Below are 13,758 nucleotides of genomic sequence, written 5' to 3' on the forward strand. Positions count from 1 at the left end.
CCTTGGTTTGTTTTTCTCATCTGTTCAGTGAGGGTGACACGTGTCTCATTCACAGGGTTTAGAGAGGATTAAGTGAGATACTCCTATACGGGTGACAGAGCAGGGGTAGGCACGAGGTATTCAGTATTGTTACTGTTGTTCCTCCAGGTGTGACTTAAATGCCACATCTCCTCGCAAGGCTTTCAGGATGCCCTTCCACCCCAAACAAAGCTCTTTTTCCTCTTTGCTCTGTTCCCAAAATGCTTCCTGCTTTTGCAAGCTTTAAATGAGTTCAGTTGACAGGAGACTTGTCCCAGGGTAGACACGGTAGTTTCCTTCCTCCTGGAGTCTGCGGCTTACCTAACTGGAGAGTGTTTAGAAAGGCTGGCAAGGGCCTTGTGCAGCTGGCCGTCTTGGGGCGGGCACCCATGGGAGTGCAGAATGAGGTCACCTGACACTGCCCAGACTGGCAGGACTGGGAGCACTTGCCCGGTCCCTGCAGTGCCTACCCAACCCCGGGAGCATCTGCATAGTCCCTGTAGTACCTGCTCAACCCTGGGAGCACCTGCCCGGCCCTGGGAGCACCTGCCTAGCCTCGGGAGGACCTGCCCAGTCCCTGCAGCACCTATCTAGCTCCAGGAGCACATGCCCAGCCCCAGGAGCACCTACCCAGCCTCAGGAACAGGAGCAGCCTAGTGGTCTGAATTCCCTCCCTGTTCCACCCCACAACCAGCACCCAGCCCAGATGGTAGTGGATGGGCACCCTAAGATTCTCTCCCAGTGGGTTGCTGGGAACAGCAAAGCAGCCAGACCCTCAGAGGGATGCCAGGGGTGACCCAGGGCAGAGTCCAGAGCTGTAGCATCCTCCCTATTTCTGCCACCACCTGCCACCATCTACAGCGATCACTCCAATCTTTCTAAGGAGGAAGAAAACTTGCCATGTGCCCAGAGTGGTTCCCCAGTACCCCCCCACACACACACACCTGGGCAGAAGACACTTCTACCTAGAATACTTGAGCCCTGGAGTTACAGAGACCCCAGACAAGTTATCCAAGTCCTCGGGGACCCTCAAGGAACCCTGACTCCCATAACATAATGGCCCAACAGTCACACAGCCATCATTAATCCATATTCCAAAGCTAAACAGGAAGCCCCCACTCCAGGCCGGCAGGGGGAGCTGTCAGGTCCAGCTAGGTCTCCAAGGAGTCAGCTCTGTCACCCACCCCCTTGACACCAGGTCCTCTGGAACAGTGGCCACACTCTCTAAATATTCTACATGACCCCCCACCCCCAGCCACCTCCTGTTCTAAGAAACTAAACTAAAACCAACAGGGAGCTAGAGTCCTGCTAGACAACCCCTATCCAGGGACCAAAGAAGAAAAGACAAGAGGGAGGGTGTGTGACTCACTGGGAGCCACCAGCCAGGCAGAGAGAGGAGGCCCTGGCAGCCATCAGATAAGCATGAGACCCAATCATGTACCCTCACATGGGCAGTATGAGGCCAGCTGTTGCAAACATTCCAAGCACACGGTAAGCGTTCACGGTACACCCCACAATCGCCTCAAAGACAAACACACAGTCCTTGTCAGCTCTCTGTGTTGTTTAGCATGGATTGCTGCGGACAGCGGACAGCAGGCATGGAGACTTAGATGAAGCCCAGGCATCCTAGCCCACACTTGCAATGCCAGCACAGGAAGCTGAGGCAAGGGGACCGTGAAGTCCGGTTAGCCTGGGTTACAAAGACAAACTGTATCCTTAAAAAAAAATGTCAGTTGGAGAGTGCTTGCCTAGTATGTGCATAGAGCCCTGCGCTCCTCTTCTCCGGCCCACAATGTCACACAGCTGTTAACACCAGCCCTTGGAAGACAGGCAGGAGGATTAGAAGTGTGAGCTTATCTCTGGCTACTTGGGGAATTCAAAGGCAGCCTGGGCTATGCCTCTAAATAAATAAAGTCTTGCCGGGCAATGGTGGCACCTGCCTTTGATCCCAGCACTTGGGAGGCAGAGGCAGGCGGATCTCTGCGAGTTTGAGGACAGCCTGGTCTACAGAGCGAGTTCCAAGGCTACACTGAGAAACCCTGTCTCAAAAAACAATAACAAAAGAAATTCTATAAAGCCTTAGGTGGGGAAGGTGCCTGCTCACGGTTTAGAGAATGGGTCTTGCTATGAATGCCAGCAATGGGTGCTCTCAGACAGGTGAGTTGCCCTCCCAATGCCCTCCGTGTCTTCCTGTTAACAGCACCCATCCATTGGAGGTTTGAGGGCATAGAGGAAGTGTAGGTTTCAGCCCACCTGGTACCCAGCAAGGGCCCACTAGGAGTAAGGGTCCTCATGGAGAATCCCAGCTCACTCAGGAGCCTGGAAGCCTCACCTGGCTTCACCCCGAGGTCAGGCAGGTAGAGTGCCAGGCCCAGCCCAGAATTCCAGGGATGAACGGAGTGCCGCTGCATTCCAGCTAGCACAAGGAAGTGTTCGTTCTGGATTGTAGATCTCGGGGAATCTGGGGTTTGGGGGTTGGCTCTTTTAATCCAGACAGAGAGATCCCAAGATCAGAGATCTGACTGCCCCTGAAGGCTCACTGCTCAGATCTGACTGACACCCCCACCTCACCCTGGAAGTGTGACATGCTCTGCCGGGGCCCGGGAGAACTCAGACACTGAGATGAGCATCCCTACCCTAACATCACGATGGGGGTCCAGGCAGGCAGGGCAGTAGTACCACAGAGGACTCCCTTGATCATGAGATCTAATTGAACCACCTTTGGAAGCCCACCTTTCCCACATCAAACGGTGAAGGGGAGACTTACTCCAGGGAAGCTGGCAGCCGACACATTGGGCTTGGGTTTGGGTTACAGATGTAGACTCTCACTATGAAGGCCAGGCTGACCTTGACCTTGAACTCACAGTACTTGGGTTTGGTTTAGAGATATAGACTCTCACTACGAAGGCCAGGCTAATCTTTTTTTTTTTTTTTTTTTTTTTTTTTTTGGTTTTTTGAGACAGGGTTTCTCTGTGGTTTTGGAGCCTATCCTGGAACTAGCTCTTGTAGACCAGGCTGGCCTCGAACTCACAGAGATCCGCCTGCCTCTGCCTCCCGAGTGCTGGGATTAAAGGCGTGTGCCATCATCGCCCGGCTTCACCAGGTTAATCTTGAACTCACAGTACTCTTGCCTCAACTGCCCCAGCGTTGGGATCCTAGAGTTGAGATTCTGACTGTTTATGATGTGAAGTCCCTTTTCCAGCCTATCACTGGGTCTGGGACTCCTGAATTCACCCTGAAGGTTTTTCCCAAGTTGGGTGTGAAGGCTACAGGTCTGTAACCTCAGCAAGTTGGAGGCAGAGGCTGTAATTCAGGGATAACCTCAGCTATGTAACAACTTCTGGGTCAGCCTAGGCTACAGGCAACATTGTGAGCAAAAAGAAACAAACCTTTTTCCTCCACCCAGATTTTGCCTTTGCCATCAAGTCCTGCCCGCCCAAGGGAAGCCTTTCTATCCACCCACACCCCCATCCAGTTACTATGTCTTCAGCTTCAACTACTTGTGGTGCAGTTGAGTAAGGCTTCTGAAGGGTGGGGCCAAAGAGTTCAGCAGCCAGGCCAATGGAACAATATACAGCTATTAAAAAGGAGTTTCCAGGCTGGGAGCTGGCTCGACCAAAAAAGGGCGTGCTGCCCAAACAGGAGTGGGGATCCCCAGCACACTTGTAAAAAGTCAGCTGTAGTTGAGCCTGCCTGGAACCCCAGTGTTGGGAGGGATGTAGGGGGGGAGATAGGTGGGTCCCGAGGACTCACTGGCCAGCCCAGTCTAAATGACTCAAAGAGTTCTGGACTCAATGAAAAGAGCTTTGTCTCAAGAAAAATAAGAGAGAGAAAAACACAAGCAGACACCTGATGCTTGTACAGGCGACTGTGCGCGCGCGCGCACACACACACACATTCTTTTTTATTTATAGGGGTCTGACACAATATCTTTTAGCAGGGCGACTATCAGTTTGTGGCTAGCCTGGGCTACATCTCGAGAACCTGTTTGAAAGAGAAAAAAAAGCCAGGCGGTGGTGGTGCACGCCTTTAATTTCAGCACTCGGAGACAGAAGCAGGCAGATCTCTGTGAGTTCAAGGCCAGCCTGGTCTTCAAGAGCCAGTTCCAGGACAGGCTCCAAAGCTACGGAGAAATCCTATCATGAAATCCAGAAGAAAAGAAAAAAAGAAAAAGAAAAATCAGCAGTTAATTGATATTTTTTTCTTCTAACTCTTGCCATTTGGCACCCAGAAGCTGGAAAGCCCAGCAGAGGGATGGGGAGGCAGGGAGGCCTGTGGTGTCCCTTGTTGTCATTGTGCCCCCACCCCCACCCCGAGGCCCTGCTGGCCACACTCATGACCTTGGCTTCCTGACGACTTGTTTGGTGGTGGTACACCCACTAGCCTTATCGCCTAAATGTCAGGGACAATGTCTGATTCATGCCACTTCCCACACCCTTGGCACGCTGACTCAAAACACGCTTGATGGGTACAAGTCAGTGCCCCTAGGAGCCAGAGTGTTCCCTTGACCTTCTTCCACTGATAGTCAACTCTCTGTCCCCAAGTATCTGGGATGGTGTCCTGACCTTCAGCAACTTAGTCCTGCCCTGTTCACTGCCTTCTTCATACCCAGTGCCAGGCCTGCCCTGCCAGGGGTCAGTCTCCCCTCCTAGGGAGAGCGCAGCATCTGAGGCCACGGCTGGGGCAGGGCTGGCAGGTCTTGGGCACAGGTGAGGGGTGAGAGCAAGTTCTTTGTCTTTAGACACAAAGCCCGGTTTGTGACGGCTGGGCACAACTCTGGGCAAGACGCCACGAGGGACAGGCAGCCGCCGTGGAAGGCGTGCGCAGCATTGGCATACTACCCCCTTCCCCAGGCTGTCTGCCCGCGAAACAGGTCCGTGACGGCCTCCCCCACCCACGCCTTGGAATGGAGAAGTAGGAAGGGAAGTCATTGGACCGTGAGACTGAGTGAGGGGGGCAGTGGATATTTCCAGAGCACGTGGGTTTGTGGCCGAGGGCAAAGGCAGCTGGGAAAGTTTCCTGCTGGCACTAAACATGCATTGCCACCTAACATCCCCCTGCCCCCACCCTAGCTGGAGACAGAAACAGGCAGAGGGGCTCAGCTCACTGCGTGGCAGGGGAGCCCCAAGCCAACCAGACACATCCTCCTGTCTAACAACAGAGGGGACTTCTGAGGCCTAGGAGGAGACGGGCTGTGTGCAACTCGAGGCACAGTGATCCACAGATGACAAGACGGTGGCTTAAGACCCATTGCTGCCTTTCAGCCACGCTCAGTCTCTCGGGGCTGGGGCGGCTAGCAGCACACAAGCAAACACCAGACCGCCTGGTATGGCAGACCACACCTGGAATGTCGGCACTCAGAAGGCAGAGGCAGGAGGATTGCTCCCACTCTGAGGCCAGCCAGAGTTACAGAGCAAGATTCTGTCTCTAAAAAAGGAATAGAAAAAAAAAAAAAAGCTAGCACCAGTCCCCAAGAGAGTCAGTCCCTCATCCCTCTAGGCCCAGCCCCTCATGAGTCACCCACACCACAGGTCCCATCCAGCCCTGACCCCTTTGTGCTTGAATCCCACACACCAACCTACAGACCTCCCTTCTCTGGCTGCCTCAGGGCCTTTGCCCATGCTGTTTGCTATCCAGACCACTCTTCTCCTAGGCTCAACTATCAGGTCCTTTGAGTCTGTTTACATGTGACTTTTTCACAGAAGAGGGCCTCCTTCTTCTGGGAACCTTCTTGGCAATGCAGTGACCTTTCCCCAGAATCCTTAGGTTTATCTAACCTCCTGTGGCTCATGTCTATGACCCATGAGGACAGCTTTGAGGACCCACGAGGCTCGGCTTGGAGAGCTGATGCATCTTTGACACCTATAACAGTGTAGGACATATAGTAGGTGTTCAATAAGCATTTGCAAAAGTGGGCTAGGGAGATGGCTCAGTCAGTAAAGGTCTTTCTACACAAGCATGAGGACCTGAGCTCAACCCCTGGCCCTACATAAAGAGGTGGCATATATTTGTGACCTCAGTGCTAGTGATGGGTGGATTACTGGGTCTGGAAGACCCTGTGCCAATCGGTAAGATGGGGAATGATCCAGAAAGCTAGCTAATGTCAACCTGTGTCCTCCATGTGCACATGCACACACACAGAGAGAGAGAGAGAGAGAGAGAGAGAGAGAGAGAGAGAGAGAGGAGAGGAGGCGAGGAGGAGAGGAGGAGGGGAGGAGTAGAGAGAAGAGAGGAGGAGGAGGTGGCATCATTACGCATACATCAAAATAATTAAAACACTGCCTGTTTGGGATGTGTCTTAGTGGCTGTGTGTTTTGCATGTACAAGACTCTGGGCTGGAGACTCAGCACTACAAAAAGAATAAAGGAAATAAGAGCAGAAGAGAATAACAAACAGTATTGCAGGCTGAGTATCCCTCACCCAAAAGATTCAGGACTAGACTTATTTCCCACGTGTAGAATTGTTTTGTTTTGTTTTGGATTTGTGGGGTTTTTTTTAAATAAACTTTACTTAATGGACATCTCTGATCTGAAAATTTGGAGTCTGACATGTTCTGTGTTCAGGAGTATTTCAGATTTCAAATTTTTCTGATTCAGCATGACCAAGTGTAACAGAAAGAATGCGGAGCTGCTGTATGGTGGGGCGGGAGAGAGGCAAAACCTCATCGTTAGGCCATGCGTGGTGGTGTGCACCTTTAATCCCAGCACTTGTGTGGTGGAGACAGTGGATTCCAGGACATCCTGGGATACATGGAGACCCTGCCTCAACAACAAGGGGGCTGGAGAGACAGTTCAGTGGTTAAGAACACTGACTGCTCTTCTAGAGGACCTGGGTTTGATTCTCAGCACCCACCTGGCAGCTCACAACTGTATGTAATTCTAAGATGTGGCACTCATACAGACATACATGCAGGCAAAACACCAATGCACATAAGATAAAATCACTTAAATACAAGGATGGCGGTCCCTTCTTCGAAGGTGAAACAGATCTAGGACTTGAAAGGCCAGATCTGGGGCGCTTCCACGGCAGAAATAAAGGTTCACACTCACCTGAGACTCGGCCTGCGGCTCAAAGCAGTTTTAATCTTTGTAGTTTCTTTGTTTTTGTTTTTTCAAGACAGGGTTTCTCTGTGTATCTCTGGCTGTCCTGGAACTCACTCTGTAGACCAGGCTGTCCTCAAACTCATAGAAATCCGCCTGCCTCTGCCTCCCGAGTGCTAGGATCAAAGGTGTGCGCCACCATTGCTGGGAGATGGTGGCTCACACCTATAATCCCAGCACTCAGGAGACAGAGACAAGTGGACTCTCTGTGAGTTCGAGGCCTGATCTTTAGAGTGAGTTCCAGGACAGGTTCCAAAGCTACAAGGAAACCCTGTCTCTAAAAACAATAAACAAACAAACAATAAAAAGGTGTGAGCCACCACCACCACACCACACACCCCCTGCCACTCCCCTGTTTGGTTTTAGTTTTTTGTTTTTGTTTTGTTTTGTTTGTTTGTTTGTTTTCGAATTTTCGAGACAGGATTTCTCTGAAGTTTTTTTGGTGCCTGTCCTGGAACTAGCTCTTGTAGACCAGGCTGGCCTCGAACTCACAGAGATCCGCCGCCTGCCTCTGCATAATCATGCTGGGATTAAAGGCGTGCGCCACCACCACCTGGCTGGTTTTAGTTTTTTGAGACAGTTTTTCTATGTAGCCTTGGCTGTCCTGGAACTCACTCTAGACCAGGCCAAATTTAGGTCCTCTGCCAGAGCAGCCAGTGCTCTTAACCACTGAGCCATCTCTCTCCAGCGGCTACAACTTGTGTGGGTTTTGTTTGTTTGGTTGGTTTTTGTTTCACGTAGCCCAGGCTGGCCTTGACCTCCATATGTAGCCAAGGATAACACTGAACTTCCAATCCTCCTGAGGACTGGTGTGACGGACATGAACACCTAATTCATGCAGTGCTGGGGATTGAACCCATGGTTTTGTACATGCTAGGCAAGCGCTCTATCCACTAAGCTACAGCCTAGCCCCTGTACAACATTCTTTCTTTTTAAGATTTATTTATGTATGTATTTTATGTGTATAAGTACTTTGCCTGCATGTACATCTACAGACCAGAGGACAGCAGCAGACAGTTGTGAGCTGCCATGTGGGTGCTGGGAATTGAACTCAGGACCTTTGGAAGAGCAGTGAGTGCGCTTAACCGCTGAGCCATCTCTTCAGGCCCTGGACAACGTATTTGACACAGTAAAACTGTGCTGATGCTGCTGGGTGGGTCTCGGTGGGGAACAAGTGGTCGTTAGAGGACGTAGAGGGGAGAGGGCATGATTGCAGGATGTAGGGATATTTTGTTCATAGTCTAAGAAATAAAGTTTGCCTGGAGATCAGAATGCAGAGCTAAGCCACTAGTTAGCCACAGAAGTCAGGCAGTGATGGCTTACATCTTTAATCCCAGTACTCTTGAGACAGAAGCAGGTGGATGATCTCTGTGTGTTCAAGGCCACCCTGGGCTACACGAGATTGAATCTATCTAAAAGAGAGACAGAGCTCACACAAAGGTGATCCCAGCACTTGGGAGGTGGAGACAGGAGTGATATGGCTGGGCCGAGAGAGAAACTTAAGGCAGGAGGAGACAGGTGCTCAGATGCAGTCTGAGAATTCAGTCTGAAATGCAGTCTGAGATTTCATGGAGACAGCAGCAGTGGGAGGATTCGTAGAGACAGGATCTCCCCTCTGGTCGAGCATTGATGAAGGTAAGAGATCGCTAGTGGCTGGCTGCTCTGCTTCTCTGATCTTCAGCATTAATCCCTATATCTGACTCTGGGTCTTTATTATTAAGAACAATTAGAAATTCATGCTAGGGCAGGAAATTGTACCTTTGACATTCCTTCCTGCTCAAACAAGGTTAAAAATCAAAATGGAGTCAGTTAAGCTAAGGTTCCACATCCCTGAGCTAAAATTAAACTGTTTGTCCGGCCTTCCCAGAACAGGGATTGGCAACAACAACCAAAGTTTCCAAGCAGGCCGGTTTCCACGGGAAATCATGGGAGAGATTGCTCTGCTTTAATCCGCACACAAAAGGGCCTGCAACATCAGGATATGATCATCGGGGATCTTCCTATGTGGTTCCCGGTCCCAGCTGTACAAGAGAAACTTGGAAATGACCGTGTGTATGTCTGTGTGTGTGTATCTGTCTATGTGTGTGTGTGTGTGTGTGTGTATGTGTATGGTGTGTTGTGTGTGCTTGTGTCTGTGTCTGTGTGTGTGTATCTGTCTATGTGTGTATGTGTATGGTGTGTCTGTGTGTATCTGTGTATGTGTGTGTGGATCTGTCTATGTGTGTGTGTGTGTATGTGTGTCTGTGTGTGTGTATCTGTGCATGTGTCTGTATCTGTGTATGTGTGTCTATGTGGATCTGTCTGTGTGTGTATGGTGTGTCTGTGTGTGTGTATCTGTGTGTGTGCGTGTGTCTGTGTCTCTGTGTGTGTGCGCTGTGTGGATCTGTCTGTGTGTGTGAGCGTATACATGCATGTACATATGTGTGTGTCTGTGTAGATATGTCTCTCAGTTTGAATGTGTATGTGCGTGTATGTGTGCATATGTGTGACACATGTTTGTTTACATGTATGTGCATATTCGTGCATATGCATGCATTCATGTATTTGTGTGTGTGTGTGCATACATGTATTGTGGAAGCCAGAGGTGCATGTCTGGTGGTCCTAGATCGCTCTCCACCTTATGTTTTGAGACAGAGTCTCTCACTGACCCAGGAGGTCATCCATCCATGCAGGCTGGCTTCCCAGTGAGCCCCGGGGATCCTCCTGTCTGCACCTCCCAGGGCTGAGATATTACCTTGTTCCACCATGGCCAGCTTTTGATGGGGAGCTAAGGATGGGAACTCAGGCCCTCATGTTTTCAAGACTCCCTAGTCCCTCCTGTCTGTCTCCGTTCTGACTTTCTTCACGCCTCCCTCTTCCGTTAAGCCACCCTCTTTCGTTCCAGCTTTGGGAACATTTATTCTGTTTTATGGAATACAGTGTTCCCTGATTCTAGAATTCCGCATAAGGGGGGCTGGGGAGATCATTCTCTCAGAGCAATGTTGCCTGTGTGTGCATGAGGACTTCAGCTTGGGGCACAGCACCCATCACCTGTAATCCCAGCACTGGGGAGGCAGGACAGGAGGAGCAGTGAAATACCCTGTCTCAAAAAAGGGAGGGAGGGAGAGGACAATGGGTAAGGGCACTTGCCACCAACTCTGATGCCCTAAATTCAATGTCTGCCCACTCCCAACACCACATAGTGGAATGACAGAACCGGCTCAAGTTGACCTTTGACCCCAAGAAATGCAGTGTGGCTTGCCCACAAACTACACAATAAATAAATAAGTGTTTGGGCTGGGCGGTGGTGCACGTCTCTAATCCCAGCACTCAAGAGGCAAAGGTAGGCGAATCTCTGAGTTTGAGGCCAGCCTGGTCTACAGAGCAAGTTCCAGGACAGCCAGAGCTACACAAGGAAACCCTGTCTCAAAAAAAAAAATAGTAGTAGTAGAAGTAGTAGTAGTAATAATAATAATAAATGCTTAAAAATAAAAGCCATCAGCCAAGGCTATGCAAAGAAACCCCATCTCAAAAACAAACAAATAAATAAATATAAATAATAAAAATATTAAAAAGGAGGATGGTGCCTGAAGAATGCCATTAGGCTGTCCCCTGGGCTCCATGCACACACACCACACCCATAGTCTAAGGTCATCCTCAGCTATACTGAAGCCAGCCTGGGATACATCAAACCCTGTGTAAAAGCAAAACAAAACAACAAGAAACTGACAGGTGGTTATGGGAACCTGGAGTGCAGCTCCGTTGAGGATCACGGGTTTAGCAGACAGGACCCAGAGGTCCATCTTCACTTACAGTGACACTAGGGCTTTAATGGAAAGCAGCTGAGCTTCTCCATTCAAGGGCTGAAGAAACCACAGTGCACAGTGTCCCTAGCTATCCTAGCCAACCCGCAGTGATGGCTGTGAGCTGTGAGCTGAAGCCATCACTGCGGGAAGTCAGAGGCAGGAGCTGATGCAGAGGCTATAGAGCAAAGCTGCTTACCGCTTTGCTCCTTGTGCCTTGCTCAGCCTGCTTTCTTATAAAACTGAGCATCACCAGCCCAGGAATGGCACCACTCACAATGTGCTGGTCTCTCCCACGTCAATCATTAATAAAGAAAATGTACCACCATGTTGATGCATTCCCCAGCATTCGGGAGGCAGAGGCAGGTGGATATCTTAGTTCAAGGCCAGCCTGGTCTACATCATGAGTTCTAGGACAACCAGAGGTACACAGAGAAACCTCAGAAAAGAAAGTAGTGGGGTGGGGAGAAAGAAAGAAGGAAGGAAGGAAGAAAGGAGGAAAGAAAGAAAGGAGGGAGGGAGGAAGGAAGAAAGGAGGAAAGAAAGAAAGGAGGGAGGGAGGAAGGAAGAAAGGAGGGAGGGAGGAAGAAAGGAAGGAAGGAAGCAAGCAAGGAAGGAAGAAGATGCCCCCCACAGGCCAATGGAGGCATTGCTTAACTGAGGGTCCCTCTTCCCAGGTGACTCTAGCTTGCATCAAGTTGACAGAATAAGTCCAATGGTTAAATACTACTGGGCCAGGAACAAGAGGGGACTGACCCCATGGCAATGCTTCCAAATGACAGTCAGTGGACAGAGTCTAAAGGTCACACATATCACTCATCACCACGTGCCCCCAACCCCATCACCAGGGATAGAACCCAGGCTCAGCCTCCTCTCTCTCTCTCTCTCTCTCTCTCTCTCTCTCTCTCTTTCTCTCTCTCTCTCTCTCTCTCTCTCTCTTTCTCTCTCTCTCTCTCTCTCTCTCTCTCTCTCTCTCTCTCTCTCTCTCTCTCTCTCTCTCTCTCTCTCTCTCTCTCTCTTTCTCTCTCTCTCTCTCTCTCTCTCTCTCTCCCCTCTCACTGAGCTTCATCCTCGGCCCCCATTTTTCATTACTTTTCTTTTTGAGACAGAATCTCAGTAGGTTGCACAGGCTGGCCTCGAACCTACGCTGTGGCTCAGTATAGCCTGGGTGTTTTGTTTTGTTTTTAAGACGGGGCCTTGCCATGTATGTAGCTCAGGCTGGCTTTGAACTCTCCATCCTTCTTCCTCAGCCTCCTGAGTGCCGGGATTGCAGATGTGCACCTGCATAGCCTCAAGGCTCAAGGTGGGGATGAACCCCAGGCAGATCAAGAATGGGCACAGAGACTCGTGGGATTTGCCTTACTTGTGGTGGCCACACGGCTTTACACGTTTGCCAGCCCATGAAAACGTGTGTGAAAAAAGGGGTGAATTTCAGGAGGCAGAAATTACACCTCTATTTTTTTAATTAAGAAAAATGAGATCATGTTTCTTGCCGGAGCTTCGCATCAGGTTACGCGGAAAGATAATGTGGGTAATTTAATGCAAAATGCTCAAAGGGAAACTGTGGGTTATTTTAGATCTCCTTTTTTAAAATATCCCCTAACGAAGTTCCCTAGGAGCCGTTTTAAGCAATGTAGGCATTAAAGTAAGTATAGGTTGGCCAGGGCTGGAATCCCTATGCTGGAGGGGCTGAGGAAGGATTGGGAACCTGAGGTCAGCCTGGGCGACACAGAGAAACTTTAACTTAAATCAATGAACCAATCAAATTGAGCAGGATAGCGGTCTTGATTAGGGTCACTATCACTGTGCTGAAACACCATGACCAAAAGCAGCTTGGGGAGGAAAGGGTTATTTCACTCACAGTTCCACAGCATCAAAAGCAGTGAGGGCAAGAACTCACACAGAGCAGGACCATGGAGGCAGGGGCTGATGCAGAGGCCATGGAGGGTGCTGCTTACTGGCTTGTTCCCATGGCTTGCTCAGCCTGCTTTCTTATAGAACTCGGGACCACCGGTCCAAGAATGGCATCACCTACAGTTTACTGGGGCCTCATCAATCACTAATCTAAAACACGCCCTACAGACTTGCCCAGAGCTGGATCTGATGGAAACGTGTTCTCAGTTGAGGTTCCCTCCTCTCAGAGGGCTCTAGCTCGTGTCAAATTGACGTAAATCTAACTGGCACATAATCCTAGCACTTGGGAGACGGAGGTGGGAAGTCAATCCCAGGTCCCATGAGGTTAAGAAGAGAAACAAGTCTCACAAGTTGTACTCACACATCACACAGACACACACATACACATGCACACACACACATATACACACATGCATGCGCCCGCATGCACACACATGCACATATACACGCACACATGTACATGCACATACACATATGCACACGTGCATGCATACACATGTACACGCATGCACACGTGTACATACATACATCACACATATACACATGCACGCACACACGCACACATATGTACATATACATACACATTTGTACATGCACACGCATACACATATACACACATATACACGTGCATGAACATGTACATACACATGCATGAACATACACATGCACACACTAAATTTTTTTTCAAGACAGGGTTTCTCTGTGCAACCCTGGCTATACTGGAACTCACTTTGTAGACCAGGCTAACCTTGAACTCACAGAGATCCCCTTGCCTCTGCCTCCCATCATGCGTGGCAATAAAACAATTCTTTTGGGGGGGCGGGGTTCAAGGCAGGGTTTCCTTGTTTAACAGTCCTAAACTGTCCTGGAGCTAGCTCTTGTAGACCAGGCTGGCCTCAAACTCACAGGGATCCACCTGCTTCTGCCTCCTGAGTGCTGAGATT

This window comes from Alexandromys fortis, unplaced genomic scaffold (genome assembly GCF_014885135.2).
Source record: "Alexandromys fortis isolate MF-2015 unplaced genomic scaffold, M_Fortis_MF-2015_v1.1 scaffold_90, whole genome shotgun sequence".
NCBI classification, from domain to species: domain Eukaryota; kingdom Metazoa; phylum Chordata; class Mammalia; order Rodentia; family Cricetidae; genus Alexandromys; species Alexandromys fortis.